We start from the raw sequence: 12,226 nt of genomic DNA, 5'->3' as shown, positions 1-12,226 counted from the left end.
AGCCGAAATTAAGGGATCTGAAGGCGTTCCGAGATAAATCGTCTTGGGCAGGAATACCCCGAGCGATTAAGCAGATGAACAGACCAGGGCAGGAAGCGGTGTACAGTACACACCCTGCCCGCCCTTGCAGCGGGGCGCAGACGATATTCTTCTTGCCGCCTGCGGGGATTAGAGGAGCTGAATTAAAGATAATACCTGGGTTTATGTTTCGCAACACCTGCTCTTGGATTTGCGGGGTGGGGGGAATGGACGGCCTGGAGGTCGGTGGCAAAGTAATGACGACCCAGAAAATGTGAAATGGGACACCTGCGGGAGAAACCAATCAAAATGTGCTTTTTCCCCCCGCTGGCATCCATAACATTACACGTATGGCGCCCTTGTTGATGCATCAGGAGCCCAGCCTTTTGTGCACTTCCTTCTTTTCTAAAAAAAGGCACAGGTTCCCTGAGTCAGAATGAATTCCTGGTGATTTCAGGCACGTCCACCTTCATGCTATTTTTGGCAGCGCCGTGGAAGTGGCTGCTCCTGACCTCCTTTCAGGATCTAGCTAATGACTCCCCAGTAGAAAGTTTGGGCTTCCTGGTGGTCTCCTATCTAACCCGGCCCGATCCTGCTTCTCAGAAGCCCGGCTTTTAACAAATGATGCCTGATTACAGCGACTATACGTCCTTTATTATAGTCCTTTCTTTCAGGAAGCTGAGCTTTAGTTTTATTTATTTTTCAAAAACTCCCCTTGGTCCTTTACTCTGGTCCTTTAACTTTTACCGTACAAACGGTAGCACCATTAATGCACGGTCTTTCGTATCCGTGTGAAAAATATGGAAACGGAGTGGTCTTTTTAAAATCGAGTTACGTATAGGGTTCGGTTTTAGATATTTTTAATAGAATAGGCGCTTTTGGAAAGCGTTTCTTAGTTCCGCCCTTGAATTTTTCTCTGGCTTAAATGCTGCTTTGTACCGAAGATAAGAAGCAGTTTATCTTCAGAGCGTCTATATTAAATGTTCGGCTTCTGGTTGTGCATACAGAAGCTGCTGCTATGGCGACAGAGCAAACTTAGGGAGTCATGAGTAAGACCTGTGGCTGGAAATGCCGAGGACGTATTTTATTATTGTCTGCCATCCTCACGTAAGGAATAGGCTGAGGGTCTCAGCCCGACGGGGCTTCCAATCTGTCACGGGCGCAGGCGGGCAGGAGGAGAAATGGGCATCGAGGCCAACAGGAGCCGAAGAATGATGCTGTGAACCCGGATGTCCATCATCTAGAGCAGGGTTTTTCAACCTTGGCCACTTGAAGATGGGTGGACTTCAACTCCCAGAATTCTGGGAGTTGAAGTCCACCCATCTTCAAGTGGCCAAGGTTGAGAAACCCTGGGCTAGAGAGACCACTGTACAGTGCCCATCCATTCCAATCAAAAGAACTCACGATGGCTGGAGGATTATGGGGGCTGTAGTCCGAGGCATCTGGAGAGCAACCGATGTGGAAAACAGGAGGAGACATTTGAAAGTTTCACAGGACGGCACTTACCGACAGGCACGAGACCCACTGGTCCTAATTCTTAACCTTCCTTTCCCCACCCCATCCCCTCTTTGACGAAGGTTTTATACTGATTTTATTCTTGCACTTCATGCTTTGACTCTAAACCACTTTGCAACTTGTTGTTCATTTAATCATTTAACAAACTTCTATTCGGCTGCGGCCCATTAACTCTTGGTGGCTTGCAGAATATATAGACTCTGCGGGTAGGTATGTTTTAATTCTTGCTTATGTGTTTATATGTACAGAATATTAAGCAAGAATTAAAACACCCACAGTGACAATCAATCCCAGTAACCATAATTGCATAAAGTATAGGTGAATATCCTTCCCAATTAAACTGGTACAAAGTGCTTACCAGCTTGTATTTCCCCAGCAAAAGCAACAATAGCTGCATTTCTGGGGTTACTTTACAAGCAAGTATCCTTGTAGGCACCTCATAAAAGATACAGGTAATCCTCAAATTACGACCACTTGTTTAACAACTGTTTGAAGTTACGACGGCGCTGAAAAAAGTGTCTTAAGACCAGTCCTTACACTTATGGCCATCACACATCCCCACGGTCATGTGATCCAAATTTGGGCCCAGCGTCCCGGGGTCACATGATTGCCATTTGCAACCTTCCCCAGGGGGCTTTTGACAAGCAAAGTCAATGGGGGAAGCCGGATTCGCTTAACGACCGCAGTAAAAAATGTCGTAAAATTAGGTGCGACTCACTTGATGACCACATTGCTTAGCAACTGACGTTCTGGTCCCAACTGTGGTGGTAAGTCGAGGACTGCTTGTAGTCAACTGCATAAATCTGGCTTGAAGACAGGGCGACCGATTATGCACCCAAAGAAGCCAACGCAGTGGGAGATTAAGGCTGTGGGGGCTCAGGGGGACTTAGATGCGTGCCTTCATCTGGGTCGCCAACGGAATATCAGTTCCTTGCATTGCCCTCACTCCACGATGAACGGCTTTTGGATGCTATAAAACACGGATCTTCAGCCGGGCTCTCGCTTAGGTGCAGCCCATCGAAAACCCGCATGACATCCAAGGGCCGGCCTAATTTCCACGTCACCCTCAGTCTCAGCGTCTGAGTTTCTTTCTAGGCGAACCCAAGTTGTTTCGAAGGATGCGCTCATCCGCTTCGCACGACCGGGATCCATCCCGTCTTACGAAACCATCGTCATCTTTCCTCTCTCTTTTGTGCCCGTGAGCTGCAGCGGTGCTCCTCAACCTTAGCAACTTTAAGCGGGGTGGGCTTCAACTCCCAGAATTCTGCTGGCTGGGGAATTCTGGGAGTTGAAGTCCACCCGGCTGAAAGTTCCCAAGGCTGAGAAACACCGAGTGACGGGCTTTGTAACCTGTTAGGGAGACAGAACATTTCTGGTGGAAATGTCTATAATTAGGCTTGGCCAAGTTTTTTCAGAAGGGTTGGCCCTGACCTCCTTCCCAGGGCTGAGAGTAGGTGACTGGCCCAGGGTCACCCAGCTGGCTTTGTGCCTAGGCAGGACTTGAACTCACAACCTCCCGGATTCGAGCCTGATGCCGTAAGGGCCACACCAAACTGGCTCACAGTTGCTAAGGCTGAGCTACGGGCTTTTAAATCTAATTTTTAATTTAATATCTGGCTGAAATGTCCATAATTAGCTTGTTCATTCCTTCCTTGGAGATATATATATTTAACAAAATTTGTTTTAGGCAAAAATTTGTGTCGGCAAAGGCACGTGCAGAGTATAATACACAGACACAGACTACACACACACATCTGTGGATACCACATTCTCATTAGGATGGTTGTGGGTCACTTGAACCACTATTTTAACAGATTCAACTGATTCTGGGGAGGTTGTGGACGCCTTTCTCCATTTTGTATTACAGTAACATGGAAAAGAGATTTTAAGCATTTTTTCTAAACATATCTCAAGAGCCCCGCCTCCCTCGCAAAGCGCCAGCCACCATATCCCAGAGGCACCGGCCGCGTGATCCTCTCCGCACGTGTAACCCCATTCTCAGCGGGCTGGCTGTCGCGAGCCAATCAAAAGGGACCTTTGCAGGGCCAGCCAACGGGCGCTCGCGGAGGGCGTGGCCCAGGCACGAGGACTCCTGCATGCTGCTGCGGAGCAACCCAATAGGAGGGGAAAGGGGGCGGGTGCCCCCATTTTGCCGGCTTCGCCAGGGCGTCAGGCGGCTTCTTGCCTGTTGCGGCGCCGGCCAGCCAATGAAGCGGTGGCCGTCTCTGCATATTTATACAAGGGCGCCAAGGGGGCGGAATGTGGGCGGAGAGAGTGGAAAGGACGGCCGCCATTGGTCAGCAGCGTGGGGGGTGTGTCGCAGCGCCGCACGCGGACCGCTGCATGGGCTGAAGCCGAAGGCTGTACCCGAGCGCGCCGCTGACCGAGCCGAGGGGTCAGTCGGCTGGGGAGGTGAGCGGGGATGGCCGGGCGGGGTTGGGGCGCGGGGCTCCACAGACGGGCCTGGGGCCGGTCAGGAGGGAGGGGCCGGGGGCTTTCTGGGCCGGGGGGCGGATTTGGGGGCATCCCGGGGGTCCGCAGGGTGGGGGCGGGGGCGCTGCTGGGTCAGAAGGCGGACCTGGGTTCCGTCCCTGGTGGGGACAGGGTCGAGGGGGAAGGGTCGCAGGAAAGGGGGCGGGCGCGCCTGGGGACCCCCTTTGAGCCTTGGGGTGGAGCGGCTGGGAGGGGCGGGGAAGGCCGAGGGGACGTTGGCTGCTGCCGTGGGGTGCGCGGAGGGCGGGAGGGGCTGCGCCTTGGCGAGGCTGAGAAGGGGCTGCTGGGCGGGGGAGCGCGCGAGCAGCCTTGCTGGGTCGGGCCGGGGGGCGCTCCGTCTCATCCGGTGACCCACCGGCTGCCTCGAGGGGGTGGGGTGGGATGGGGTGGAAAGGGAGGCTTCCCGTCGGGAAACCGAATGAAAGCCGGGAGTGGAAGGGGACCAAGTCGGGTGCGGAGCGAGAGAGACGGAGAGGGGGCGTGGATGCGGGTCAGGCAGCGCCAGTTGCGGGGCTGGCTACCCGAAGTCCGGGAAGCAGCCGGTGGCGAATCGCGTTTAGCGTCCGGTGCATCTTCGAACAGCTCTGCTAATCCAGGTTCTTAGAAATGCTGGCCAGCGGTTCCAGGTGGATCATGTCTGGGAATCCTGGGGGAGGCCAGGAGGTTGGCAGGCTGGCCCTGGCCCTGGCCCTGGCCGAGCTGGTGCTGGCAGCCTTCTCCGTGGTGTGGTCTGAAGAGGTGGTGTCAGATGAACCTGGCCAAGCCAACTTCCAAAAAGGGGTGTGTGCGCGGGCTGGGGGAGGCAGCTGTTCTTTAAGCCTGAACGGTGTGATCTTCATAAACATTTTGCATAGGTGAACTTTTGGATGGCAGCGTGATGAATAGGTCTGTTTATGAACTCGCTGGAATGACAAATGTGCTTACACTGAAGAGATTGGGGCAGTACATGGGGAGAGGCATTGTTCAGAGGGCCAACAGGAGAAAAGGCTCCTGAAAAGGTTTAGGGGAGGGGGCTTAGCTGAAGGACGACGGCAAAATTATGCGGTGGGGCTTTAGGGGCGTAGCTGAGTAGGAGTGCAGGGCAACGGGGCTGGAATTAGCAGAAGGCAGAGATTGCCCACTGGAGACAGCTGTTTGATGTGTCCTGCTTACAGGAGGTGGGTCTTAAATACAGAGAGAACAAGGTTTGTTGTGGGGAATTGTCGGGGTGTGTGTGTGTTAGAATAAAAGCGAGATAGTGAGGCTGCGCGGAGGAGGAGGATGGGAGAGAATCTGAGGAGGGAGCAACTGAGCATGATTGCACCATCATTGCACTGAACAGAGACGTGGAAATCAGTTAAGAAGATTAGATCAGAACACCTAAATGTTTCTATAGAAACATAATGCCTCTTTTCCTGGTAGTTACGAAGGGCAGAGAATCCTGGGAGCCAGTGATTCAGTTGGAAATCATTTTGGGGGGGGGGGGGAGATTTTCCTGCCACTTTGGGAGATCCGTAAGACTGGCTTCTGTGCTTTGGAACCGAGTTGCGCCTTGTTGCTTGCTGGAAATGCTCAGTGCGCTCTGAATGAACAGCGGGAGTTGTCATCCCCAGTGGTTTCTCTATGAGCGGGGTGATGGCTCCTTCTGAATGCCCGGTGATGCCTTCCTGCCTGCTTCTCAGTAAAAACCACGATTAGGTAACACCAGGGTGAATATCCAGGGATATGCAGTTCTCCATTGCAGTTATGTAATAAACGAAACACAGCTGTTGCGCTGTTTGGGGCATTGTGTTCATGTAATACTCCGAGGAGAATGAGTCATTATATCACCAAACATCAGCTGGTTTATTGCACGGTGTTCATGTTTGCCTAGGATTATGGGTTGGGGGGAAAAGGAGCTGCAGTGGGAAGGGGTGGTGACGTGCTTGTCACATGTACAAATAAAAGAGCAGTCTGTTGTCATTTTGAGTTCCTGGTTATTTATTGACCTGATGAGGTCTCTCTCTCTCTCTCTCTCTATACCAGTGTTTCTCAACCTTGGCAGCTTTAAGATGGGTGGACTTCAACTCCCAGGATTCCCATGGCTGGCTGGGGAATCCTGGGAGTTGAAGTCCACCCATCTTAAAGCTGCCAAGGTTGAGAAACACTGGTCTGTACCATATTTAAAGACAAATAACATTCTCAAAAAGTAAAACCTACAGCATAGAAGTATCCAGAGGGAAACTGAAGGTCAGCTTTAATACACAGGAGGAGGGGGAAACAGACCCAGTTGCTGAGTTATCTGAAGTCTACCAACCAAATATAACGATAGAGCCATTTAAAATCTACTCAGGATAATCACACTGGCATTTTGCAAAACCTATTTGCTAACTGCCACCCACCTGCAATTTAAGCTTGCTTCAGTTTGCTCCAGGACTGCCTTAGTTACGCTGGGTTTCACCTTTTTAGGGGCATTCACAGGTGAGACCTCCTTGTAGCAAAGCTGCACCCTCAAATATTCCCAAACCAGGCAGGGAGGCCAAACGTATCCTGGATATTTGCCACTTGTCCTTTCCGTTATTGTATGCTGTGTGCAATTAGAAACGAGCAATCTCCAAGGCAGGCGCTCGGATCCTCTTGACATTTGTGGCGAAGCTGCTGGCGGACAGCTGTTTTTTGCAGAACTCTCAAGCCAGGTTCAGGGGCTGAAAACGTGGTCTCCCACCAGCTGCCCAAACTTTCTTTGGTGCCTGTTTTGCCCTTATAGATCTGTTGCTCCCCATCCTGAAACGCACAAGGCTTTCGCATCCAGCCGGAATAGTTCCTCTGTTGTCATCCAAAAGACCACCTCGCCTTTGCGAACCCTTTGAGTCTTTTCCCGATGGATGTTCTTCTAGTCCACCCTTCTTGCTTCTGAGTGGGACACGGGGAAGCAGATCTTCTTTCTGACTCTGTTATTTCCCTCAGTGAGTGTCCTTTTTGGTGGTAGTTTTCCCTCTTCCCCCTCTTTTTCTTTCTGTTTTGGCGAGTTGTTGAGTCACGTGTTTGTGTGCATGCAAATTGTGTGTGTTTTTCACGGTCCAGCAAGAATGTGGAGCTGGAACGCGTCTCAGAACAGCATTTTTTGAAAGGAAGAATATTAATAAAAGAAATGTGTGTTGCCCGCGCGCATATATTACAAGAACAAGAGGAACGTTCTTTTGAAAATAGCCTGAGCTTTTCATCATTGTTCGGCAATTATAGCTTTTTCCTTTCGATAAGGAACAAACATTCCTAAATATGAAACAGAGAGGCGCAGCTTCTGATTAATAAAATGTGTTAGTTGGAAGAGGTTTTCCCAGATTCCTCCTGACTTTTTGCTACCCGAATTCAGAAGGGCTGGAGATCCCACCGCCATCTGATGGCCCAGAGCACCCGTGGGACGAGGTGAGGTGGAGAGACTGACAAGTGCCACCTGTGATATATCCTCAGACGGTGGGACAAAATGTGCCACCCCAACCCCAACAGACAAATCAAACAACAGCAGCAGCAACAAGCCCCAAACAAGGAAAAAAAACCCAAAACAATTGAAGTGAAGCTTAATTCTTGAAGACTGAGATCAGCGGGTTGCGAGGAGCAAAACGGCAGCAGGATTACAGCGGAGAAGATGGCAAGGTCCATCCCTCAAGGTGTCCTCTGCAGGAACGTTTATAATTAGCAGGGCCAGGATTAACCCTCATTGGCCGGGTTTCTGAAGAAGGAATGACTAACATCCCAACGGGAAAAGAGATTTGCCAAAGTCCGTGAGTTCCTACGGTCTCTTAGTTCTTGAAGAGGTGACTCAGACGAAGGTAGGCTCGCTGTTTTATTTTTATTTCCAGGAAGAACTGAAGTTGAGAGAGAATGAAGGGGAGCATAATTGAAGGCTGGAGAGGAAGTGAAACTCCCTAATAAATAATCTAAAGTATGTCTCAACCTCTGCAGCTTTTAAGGCGGGTGGACTTCAACTCCCAGAATTCCGCAGCCAGTTGAAGTCCACCCATCTTAAAGTATGCTAGCTGGGGGATTCTGGGAGTTGCTCCACATATTTTGAAATTGCTGAGGTGTTCTGAAGGAGCTGGACTGGATGCGGAGAAGTGCCCAGCGGCTAATGAAATGGCGATTAACGATGCCAAAACGATAGAGCCAAAGTCCCTTCAAGTTTGCCGAGGACCGTCTGGATTCCTGCGCGAAGCCAAACGCTTTGCTCTGGGCTACCCCGCGGTGGGTCGGAGCAGAATGAGCGAAAGCCGTGGGCGTTTCTGGCAGACGGGGGTTGAATGCTGAGCGGCCCCGGCAGTGCAAACGCGGAAGCTTCCGTGTCGCTGTTTCGCTTGATCAGAGGTACAGTAACACCCCAAACATGCTCAGAGTGCAGTAGGGGAAAGGTGATTGCGCCATGCGAGGTCAGGCAGCTGTGAGTCTTTCTGGGTGTGAATTATTTTGGGCTGGAACAGGCCCCGGGGTGGGTTCCTCCATGTGTGGAACTGGTGTTCCAGCAACCACGCACTGCCCTGGTTGCACAAACCCGAGATGTTCCATAGCAGTGCGAATTTGGGCGAGGCAGTCCTGCAAGAACCTGCAGCTGTGTGTGTGTGTGTGTGGAGGGGGGCCCAGCTGGGGCCAGGCCGGTGTTTCCAGCAGAGGGCAGCACCTTGCAAAACCTCAAAAAAACAAGCCACAGCTTTGCAGGGACAGGATGGAGACACGCCGATGCCCCGCAGGAAAACTCTTGCATCTGCTGCACACACCTTTAATGGCTCTAACTCTGAAATGGGAGCGCCAGGAGCCAAGCGATGGAGCTGTGGTTGCCCGTCTCTACTAGCTCATCCCGTTCCTTGGACTATGACTCTCATAATCCACAGGTGGCATGGCCAAACTCTGGCTGTGGATGATGGGAGCATACCTGAAGGTCTGCTGCTTCAGAAACTGTAGTGTAATGTTTCTCAACCTTGGGCACTCGAAGAGGTGTGGACTTCAACTCCCAGAATTCCCCAGCCAGCAAGGCTGGCTGGGGAATTCTGGGAGTTGAAGTCCACACCTCTTCGAGTGCCCAAGGTTGAGAAACACTGCTGTAGTGTATGAAGCCCAATCCAGGGAAGAATTGAAACCCCCTGGAGTTTAAAGCCATTTTGCTAGAGATTTGTTTGCCCCAATCTAGGGTTGGTGCCCACTGAGTTAGCGGGTGGCTTTGGGAGAAGATGCCATCCAAATTGCCTGCCTCGTGGATTTATCGGCCTCCTCCTCTCTGGGGCCTTCTGCAAAAAGTTTGAAAAATACTGTACAGTATGGCTTACAACCCGAACCCCCCCTTGAAAAGCTCACCGAAGCTTCTGCCCTGCCCTAAAATGGGGTGGATTGCAAAAGGTGCTACCAGGCTGATTTTTTTTTCTCCCCCCCCCTTTTTTTTTGCCCCTAAGCAAACTCTCCTCCCCAAAAGCCAGCTTGGCTGGCTTCTCTGACTCAATGCAAACATTTCTGCTTCGCCTTCGTTTCATGATCTTGTCTCCTTTTGTTGGAGGAGTGTGTGAGCAGGAGGCGGTGGGAGGGAGGGAGGAGCTGGCAGGCTCTTGAACTGGGAGAGCCAAGAGAACAAAATGTTCCCGTCTGGCTCTTTACGGCCGGCGCCTCCCCGCGCCGCCTCCGATTCGCTGGGTGGAAGCAGCTTCCAGCTCTGCGGCAGGCGGAGGGCGGGCGGAGCCTCTGCCCCAGAGGCCCCGCCCCCGGCTGGTGGTGGCAGCTGGCCCTTCCAGCTGCTGTGGGAGGTGGCACAGCCCGCCCGCCGCTCTGGGAGCCGTGCTCGGAAGTGTTCTATTATATAAGACCTGTGGACGGGCGAGGAGGCCCAGGCGCCTGATCAGATGACCTGGTTATGGGAGGAATTTGGCCCACGCTTGCTGGAAAGCAGCAGGGCCGGCTTGGTCTGGTTACAGCTGGCACCGTGCCCGGCTGAGGTGGCAAGGGGCGGAGACGGGCCGCCTAGCACGACTTGGCAGCATCCGCTGCAGCGTCTTGCTCTTAGCTGTGGAGGCTCAAGGATCAGATGACGTTCCCTGGGCTTGCCCTGTTTGAACTCATTTGGGGGGAGTCGTATCTGGAGGGGGGCACCCGGGAGTGCCATGGGGCCTGGAAGGGGAAGCAAAGGAGTTTTAGAAGGGGATTCTGGCCTGGGCAGGGGGGTGGGCTAGGAGACCGCCAAGTCTCTTCTGGCCCTGTGAGTCTGTGCCACAGGGCCCTCCTTATAAAGCTGTCCTGCAGATCGATTGAATTGCGCTGTTTATTTTCTTGGTTTTGCTCTTGGATTTTCCTTTGTAAAGCAAAGGTATAAACATAAACAATTTTCAATCCTTATGAACCTCTTTCAGATGTGCCCCCTTTTTCAGGTTTGTCTGGTTTTTTTTCCAAGAAAATGGGGTCACTGTTGTCAAGTTGCCAAGGTTGAGAAACACTGCTGTAGTCTATATGCAGTATTCCCTTTCTCCCGAGCATCAAAGCGGGATTGATGGATTGATATTTTTGATTTCTACGGGTATCCCCTTCTGGATATTGGAGCAATACGTCTCCCCGACCCCTTCACTCCCGTTTTAATTCTCCCCAGTCCAAAGAAGCCCAAATGAGCTTCAGGTTCCAAGCCTGTGTGAGAACCCTGGAATCTCAGGTTGGAAGAGACAAAAATTCCCTTTCCTTAGCAGCAGAGTAAAGTGCAGGAGAAGAGGTAACAGCAACCTCGCTTTTAACCAGGCAGGGGACGAGTTTGGGAAAGGGGAGAACCGCCTAGTTTTTTTTTTAGCTGGTTCCGTGTATCTCTGGATGGTTAAAAGGCTGCGCCAACTTCCTGTCTCATGTGCATGTCTGTGTGTGAGTGTGCAGCAAGGAGGCGGTTTGAGGAATATTTTGCAATAGAAAAATATATTTTATTTTCTCCTGCCCCTTCTGGCCATGCCGTAAAGGCCTGCTAGACCCTTGAGTCTCCCCGATGTTGCAAAAGATTGCTGTGTGCCTCAGATAATTTGGGGTATGCGTTTGGGAATAAGCGTTCTGCTGATCTGCTTACGCGAGAACGAGGTGCACGGCTAGTGAAAAAATGCACGGGAGGCTAAATATTTCCACCTGCTTCTTCGCCAGTTTTTTGTTGTTGTTTTTTTTTTAAAAAAAACATCCTTTCCGTCAGGCTTACTGGTCATATTTTTGAACAAGGCAGTTAATTGAGCAGTAGTTCCATCTGGTGATAGTTAAATCGCTAAGCACATCATGCACTGAAATGTACTTCAGTGATGCTCAGTTGTCTATCCCTAGTGATTCCAGCTTTTACTTGAAATGGCTGCCTGTTAGCATTCCTTGATAGCTAAGCCAAGCCATAAAGCAGTGTTTCTCAACCTTGGCCGCTGGAAGATGTGTGGACTTCAACTCCCAGAATTCCCCAGCCAGCCTGGTTGGCTGGGGAGTTCTGGGAGTTGAAGTCCACACATCTTCCAGCGGCCAAGGTTGAGAAACACTGCCATAGAGCCCCCAGGTCAACTATATAAGGACCCTATTTTATTCATTTATTGGGAAATTCTGCGACTCATTTCCTCGATATTCGTTCTGCCCTCTGCTTATGTTCAGGAGCACATCCTCTGGCAAGGGCCCCTGCTGAATTGAAATCTCTGCCTGTATTGCTAAAATTGAACAAACCCAGGTTACTGGCAGATGCGAGTCAGCTTAAAATTTAGGGAAGTTGGGTTCTGTAATGGCTTTTCTGGAAGCAACCTTTGAATGAATGAATGAATTTACTTGAACGTGTTAGCCGCCCAACCCCAATGGGCTCCAGCAAAAGTTTGTTTGCCGCTTAAATGCTTGTTTATAACCTTGAAGAAGTTCTGATATGGGTATTTTGCACCGGAGTGTCCTCTTTCGACTCAGGCCAGAAGTAGAGTGCCCATCTGTGACTGACCCCTTGACCGCCTGGGCGGCAGCATTGGGGGGTGTGTGTTTGTGATGCAAAACTTGCCAACAGCCTCTTCTTCTTGGTCTGTCCGCAAACCTGACGGGCCTCTGCACGCGCTGCAGATTTTTCTTCTCGATTACAAATCCATCTGCAACTGATAAAAAAGCTTTCAGAAGTTATGGGGCTTTTCTTATAGTTCCTCACTGGCTTGAGCCTATAGTAGCCGTTTCCTTTAGCAATGGAAAGATACGCTTGCGCGCTCGGTTAATTCAGTGGATTGAAGACCTGATGTCCCTT

The 12,226-nt window shown here is 51.1% G+C and overlaps 1 protein-coding gene across 1 annotated transcript in view; it reads left to right on the top strand.

Annotated features, from left to right (window-relative positions):
- Nucleotides 1-3,814: 3,814 nt before the first annotated feature.
- Nucleotides 3,815-12,226, top strand: part of PER1 (period circadian regulator 1) — a 35,318-nt gene continuing 26,906 nt past the window's right edge. The window contains exon 1 of the mRNA XM_088142277.1: nucleotides 3,815-3,945. The gene's annotated coding sequence lies outside the window, so the exon portion shown is untranslated. The remainder of the gene's footprint in view (nucleotides 3,946-12,226) is intronic.

Source organism: Python bivittatus, unplaced genomic scaffold (assembly GCF_059951505.1).
Source record: "Python bivittatus isolate LINGU-HERP-01145 unplaced genomic scaffold, Pbiv_v1 ctg000370_np1212, whole genome shotgun sequence".
Lineage (NCBI taxonomy): Eukaryota > Metazoa > Chordata > Lepidosauria > Squamata > Pythonidae > Python > Python bivittatus.
The sequence above is the reverse complement of the archived record's forward strand: the minus strand, read 5'-3'. Positions and strand labels throughout refer to the sequence as shown.